The sequence below is a fragment of the Hyperolius riggenbachi genome, chromosome 4, assembly GCF_040937935.1.
Source record: "Hyperolius riggenbachi isolate aHypRig1 chromosome 4, aHypRig1.pri, whole genome shotgun sequence".
Classification (NCBI taxonomy): Eukaryota; Metazoa; Chordata; class Amphibia; order Anura; family Hyperoliidae; genus Hyperolius; species Hyperolius riggenbachi.
In genome coordinates this window covers 8,704,784-8,710,783 of record NC_090649.1, presented here as the reverse complement: position 1 = coordinate 8,710,783, position 6,000 = coordinate 8,704,784, and the positions used below count along the sequence as shown (strand labels likewise).

Here is a 6,000-nt window from a genome sequence, read left to right as displayed (position 1 = left end):
GAAATAGTTACACTACTATCTATGTTACAGCAAGGCCCTAATGACACTTTCTCTTAAGGGGCTATGGCCGACAATTGGCCCATATGGTAAGCAAGGTATAAAAACCAACGTACACCTAGCAGAGGATGGTTTCGATCCATCGACCTCTGGGTTATGGGCCCAGCACGCTTCCGCTGCGCCACTCTGCTGCCATACAGTGAATGCTTCATTGTGGGAAAAAGTGGCGTTAAACTTCTTGGAGCAGACTTACTTCCTCACTCCACAAGACACACATACATCCCCATAAAATCATTTAGCAACAACTGCAGGCACAGTCTCTGTGGCGCAATCGGTTAGCGCGTTCAGCTGTTAACCGAAAGGTTGGTGGTTCAAGCCCAACCAGGGACGGCCTTTCCTTTTGTGTTCAACAGTTGTCCGAAGAGAACCCCAGATAGCCATGTAGATTCATTTGAGACACATTGGAATCTCATTCACGTTCATGAAAAGGGTGAGCAGCATCAAGTTCATGTCTTAGTGATACAACAGACATCCCTGGCAGTGTCTGTGACCAAATGAAGTTTTCTGTACCCCAGAAGCAGCAGTAAAGTATTAGCCGGGGATCGAACCCAAAGCCTGGCGACGGCTGTCAAGCCAAAGAAAGGCAGTTCAAGCCCACCCAAGGACAGGCTCGCTTTAGTGCCTTGCTAGCTATTTGTTTAGAACATTATAGAGTGTCTGCATTAAGTGTTGACCATTTAGAAAGAACTTTAAGCTGGCGTAGAGTCTGCTGCACCGGAATGGAACCTCTCCAGAGACTGAGCAGGTGCAGGATGTCCTAACTGTTCAGAGATCTTGTCTTGGTCTTGTCTTCCATGGAATTGTAGGGTGCCAAAAGCAAGCTCACATGCGTTGGCCGGGAATCGAACCCGGGTCAACTGCTTGGAAGGCAGCTATGCTCACCACTATACCACCAACGCTACATGCTGAAACTCGCCTAGCATGTACCATTGCAATATACCCAAGAGAAAAATGAGCTTGCTTATTTGCCTACTTTGCTAGATGTAAGCAGTGGGACACATGGTGATACTGCTTACAGACTTCAATTCAAGACTTCAGAAAGATCATGTGCCCCCCTGGATGATGCTGGTGCAACACACACAGCAAAGGACAGCAATTTGAAGTCTGGAAGATTCCAGGGCAAGGGTGGGAAGGATGAAAAGCTAGGTGGCCATGCAACCATTCCTGCTAACCCAAAGCTTACTTGTGCCCTACAACACATTGGCTTAAGACTTGACCAAATCCAATGCTCCAATATGGGGAAGCTTCTCTGTTTGCTGTTTTTTTTTTTTTTTTTTTTTTTTTTTTTTTAAGTGCGGTGTCACAGTTCACCCATCTCTTCAACTGCAAGAACGGCCCAGGAGTAGTCTTAGCTACCCTAATATGTACGTTACAGCAGGGCCCTTATTACACTTTCTCTTACAGGGCAATGGAAACCGTTTTGCCCATGCGATAAAGCAAGGTGCAAAAATGAATTCATGCCTAGCAGAGGATGGTTTCGATCCATCGACCTCTGGGTTATGGCCCCAGCACACTTCCGCTGTGCCACTCTGCTTCTGTTTGTATTCAACCTTCAAGTTTAAGAAGGGTACATTAGTTGAAATAGTTACACTACTATATATGTTACAGCAAGGCCCTAATGACACTTTCTCTTAAGGGGCTATGGCCGACAATTGGCCCATATGGTAAGCAAGGTATAAAAACCAACGTACACCTAGCAGAGGATGGTTTCGATCCATCGACCTCTGGGTTATGGGCCCAGCACGCTTCCGCTGCGCCACTCTGCTGCCATACAGTGAACGCTTCATTGTGGGAAAAAGTGGCGTTAAACTTCTTGGAGCAGACTTACTTCCTCACTCCACAAGACACACATACATCCCCATAAAATCATTTAGCAACAACTGCAGGCACAGTCTCTGTGGCGCAATCGGTTAGCGCGTTTGGCTGTTAACCGAAAGGTTGGTGGTTCAAGCCCACCCAGGGACGGCCTTTCCTTTTGTGTTCAACAGTTGTCCGAAGAGAACCCCAGATAGCCATGTAGATTCATTTGAGACACGTTGGAATCTCATTCACGTTCATGAAAAGGGTGAGCAGCATCAAGTTCATGTCTTAGTGATACAACAGACATCCCTGGCAGTGTCTGTGACCAAATGAAGTTTTCTGTACCCCAGAAGCAGCAGTAAAGTATTAGCCGGGGATCGAACCCAAAGCCTGGCGACGGCTGTCAAGCCAAAGAAAGGCAGTTCAAGCCCACCCAAGGACAGGCTCGCTTTAGTGCCTTGCTAGCTATTTGTTTAGAACATTATAGAGTGTCTGCATTAAGTGTTGACCATTTAGAAAGAACTTTAAGCTGGCGTAGAGTCTGCTGCACCGGAATGGAACCTCTCCAGAGACTGAGCAGGTGCAGGATGTCCTAACTGTTCAGAGATCTTGTCTTGGTCTTGTCTTCCATGGAATTGTAGGGTGCCAAAAGCAAGCTCACATGCGTTGGCCGGGAATCGAACCCGGGTCAACTGCTTGGAAGGCAGCTATGCTCACCACTATACCACCAACGCTACATGCTGAAACTCGCCTAGCATGTACCATTGCAATATACCCAAGAGAAAAATGAGCTTGCTTATTTGCCTACTTTGCTAGATGTAAGCAGTGGGACACATGGTGATACTGCTTACAGACTTCAATTCAAGACTTCAGAAAGATCATGTGCCCCCCTGGATGATGCTGGTGCAACACACACAGCAAAGGACAGCAATTTGAAGTCTGGAAGATTCCAGGGCAAGGGTGGGAAGGATGAAAAGCTAGGTGGCCATGCAACCATTCCTGCTAACCCAAAGCTTACTTGTGCCCTACAACACATTGGCTTAAGACTTGACCAAATCCAATGCTCCAATATGGGGAAGCTTCTCTGTTTGCTGTTTTTTTTTTTTTTTTTTTTTTTTTTTTAAGTGCGGTGTCACAGTTCACCCATCTCTTCAACTACAAGAACGGCCCAGGAGTAGTCTTAGCTACCCTAATATGTACGTTACAGCAGGGCCCTTATTACACTTTCTCTTACAGGGCAATGGAAACCGTTTTGCCCATGCGATAAAGCAAGGTGCAAAAATGAATTCATGCCTAGCAGAGGATGGTTTCGATCCATCGACCTCTGGGTTATGGGCCCAGCACGCTTCCACTGCGCCACTCTGCTTCTGTTTGTATTCAACCTTCAAGTTTAAGAAGGGTACATTAGTTGAAATAGTTACACTACTATCTATGTTACAGCAAGGCCCTAATGGCACTTTCTCTTAAGGGGCTATGGCCGACAATTGGCCCATATGGTAAGCAAGGTATAAAAACCAACGTACACCTAGCAGAGGATGGTTTCGATCCATCGACCTCTGGGTTATGGGCCCAGCACGCTTCCGCTGCGCCACTCTGCTGCCATACAGTGAATGCTTCATTGTGGGAAAAAGTGGCGTTAAACTTCTTGGAGCAGACTTACTTCCTCACTCCACAAGACACACATACATCCCCATAAAATCATTTAGCAACAACTGCAGGCACAGTCTCTGTGGCGCAATCGGTTAGCGCGTTCGGCTGTTAACCGCAAGGTTGGTGGTTCAAGCCCACCCAGGGACGGCCTTTCCTTTTGTGTTCAACAGTTGTCCGAAGAGAACCCCAGATAGCCATGTAGATTCATTTGAGACACGTTGGAATCTCATTCACGTTCATGAAAAGGGTGAGCAGCATCAAGTTCATGTCTTAGTGATACAACAGACATCCCTGGCAGTGTCTGTGACCAAATGAAGTTTTCTGTACCCCAGAAGCAGCAGTAAAGTATTAGCCGGGGATCGAACCCAAAGCCTGGCGACGGCTGTCAAGCCAAAGAAAGGCAGTTCAAGCCCACCCAAGGACAGGCTCGCTTTAGTGCCTTGCTAGCTATTTGTTTAGAACATTATAGAGTGTCTGCATTAAGTGTTGACCATTTAGAAAGAACTTTAAGCTGGCGTAGAGTCTGCTGCACCGGAATGGAACCTCTCCAGAGACTGAGCAGGTGCAGGATGTCCTAACTGTTCAGAGATCTTGTCTTGGTCTTGTCTTCCATGGAATTGTAGGGTGCCAAAAGCAAGCTCACATGCGTTGGCCGGGAATATAACCCGGGTCAACTGCTTGGAAGGCAGCTATGCTCACCACTATACCACCAACGCTACATGCTGAAACTCGCCTAGCATGTACCATTGCAATATACCCAAGAGAAAAATGAGCTTGCTTATTTGCCTACTTTGCTAGATGTAAGCAGTGGGACACATGGTGATACTGCTTACAGACTTCAATTCAAGACTTCAGAAAGATCATGTGCCCCCCTGGATGATGCTGGTGCAACACACACAGCAAAGGACAGCAATTTGAAGTCTGGAAGATTCCAGGGCAAGGGTGGGAAGGATGAAAAGCTAGGTGGCCATGCAACCATTCCTGCTAACCCAAAGCTTACTTGTGCCCTACAACACATTGGCTTAAGACTTGACCAAATCCAATGCTCCAATATGGGGAAGCTTCTCTGTTTGCTGTTTTTTTTTTTTTTTTTTTTAAGTGCGGTGTCACAGTTCACCCATCTCTTCAACTACAAGAACGGCCCAGGAGTAGTCTTAGCTACCCTAATATGTACGTTACAGCAGGGCCCTTATTACACTTTCTCTTACAGGGCAATGGAAACCGTTTTGCCCATGCGATAAAGCAAGGTGCAAAAATGAATTCATGCCTAGCAGAGGATGGTTTCGATCCATCGACCTCTGGGTTATGGGCCCAGCACGCTTCCGCTGCGCCACTCTGCTTCTGTTTGTATTCAACCTTCAAGTTTAAGAAGGGTACATTAGTTGAAATAGTTACACTACTATCTATGTTACAGCAAGGCCCTAATGACACTTTCTCTTAAGGGGCTATGGCCGACAATTGGCCCATATGGTAAGCAAGGTATAAAAACCAACGTACACCTAGCAGAGGATGGTTTCGATCCATCGACCTCTGGGTTATGGGCCCAGCACGCTTCCGCTGCGCCACTCTGCTGCCATACAGTGAATGCTTCATTGTGGGAAAAAGTGGCGTTAAACTTCTTGGAGCAGACTTACTTCCTCACTCCACAAGACACACATACATCCCCATAAAATCATTTAGCAACAACTGCAGGCACAGTCTCTGTGGCGCAATCGGTTAGCGCGTTCGGCTGTTAACCGAAAGGTTGGTGGTTCAAGCCCACCCAGGGACGGCCTTTCCTTTTGTGTTCAACAGTTGTCCGAAGAGAACCCCAGATAGCCATGTAGATTCATTTGAGACACGTTGGAATCTCATTCACGTTCATGAAAAGGGTGAGCAGCATCAAGTTCATGTCTTAGTGATACAACAGACATCCCTGGCAGTGTCTGTGACCAAATGAAGTTTTCTGTACCCCCAGAAGCAGCAGTAAAGTATTAGCCGGGGATCGAACCCAAAGCCTGGCGACGGCTGTCAAGCCAAAGAAAGGCAGTTCAAGCCCACCCAAGGACAGGCTCGCTTTAGTGCCTTGCTAGCTATTTGTTTAGAACATTATAGAGTGTCTGCATTAAGTGTTGACCATTTAGAAAGAACTTTAAGCTGGCGTAGAGTCTGCTGCACCGGAATGGAACCTCTCCAGAGACTGAGCAGGTGCAGGATGTCCTAACTGTTCAGAGATCTTGTCTTGGTCTTGTCTTCCATGGAATTGTAGGGTGCCAAAAGCAAGCTTACATGCGTTGGCCGGGAATCGAACCCGGGTCAACTGCTTGGAAGGCAGCTATGCTCACCACTATACCACCAACGCTACATGCTGAAACTCGCCTAGCATGTACCATTGCAATATACCCAAGAGAAAAATGAGCTTGCTTATTTGCCTACTTTGCTAGATGTAAGCAGTGGGACACATGGTGATACTGCTTACAGACTTCAATTCAAGACTTCAGAAAGATCATGTGC

General features: G+C 46.9%; 7 non-coding genes across 7 annotated transcripts; 3 read left to right on the top strand and 4 right to left on the bottom strand.

Moving 5' to 3' along the window:
* Positions 1-884: 884 nt before the first annotated feature.
* TRNAG-UCC (transfer RNA glycine (anticodon UCC)) lies at positions 885-956 on the bottom strand. Its single transcript has one exon. It is a non-coding gene; the product is annotated as a tRNA-Gly (tRNA).
* A 992-nt stretch (positions 957-1,948) lies between these two features.
* On the top strand, positions 1,949-2,022 carry TRNAN-GUU (transfer RNA asparagine (anticodon GUU)). The gene has a single exon. It is a non-coding gene; the product is annotated as a tRNA-Asn (tRNA).
* Positions 2,023-2,519: 497 nt separating this feature from the next.
* TRNAG-UCC (transfer RNA glycine (anticodon UCC)) lies at positions 2,520-2,591 on the bottom strand. The gene has a single exon. It is a non-coding gene; the product is annotated as a tRNA-Gly (tRNA).
* Positions 2,592-3,151: 560 nt separating this feature from the next.
* On the bottom strand, positions 3,152-3,223 carry TRNAM-CAU (transfer RNA methionine (anticodon CAU)). Its single transcript has one exon. It is a non-coding gene; the product is annotated as a tRNA-Met (tRNA).
* A 357-nt stretch (positions 3,224-3,580) lies between these two features.
* Positions 3,581-3,654, top strand: TRNAN-GUU (transfer RNA asparagine (anticodon GUU)). Its single transcript has one exon. It is a non-coding gene; the product is annotated as a tRNA-Asn (tRNA).
* A 1,550-nt stretch (positions 3,655-5,204) lies between these two features.
* Positions 5,205-5,278, top strand: TRNAN-GUU (transfer RNA asparagine (anticodon GUU)). The gene has a single exon. It is a non-coding gene; the product is annotated as a tRNA-Asn (tRNA).
* A 498-nt stretch (positions 5,279-5,776) lies between these two features.
* On the bottom strand, positions 5,777-5,848 carry TRNAG-UCC (transfer RNA glycine (anticodon UCC)). The gene has a single exon. It is a non-coding gene; the product is annotated as a tRNA-Gly (tRNA).
* Between the last annotated feature and the right edge of the window lie 152 nt (positions 5,849-6,000).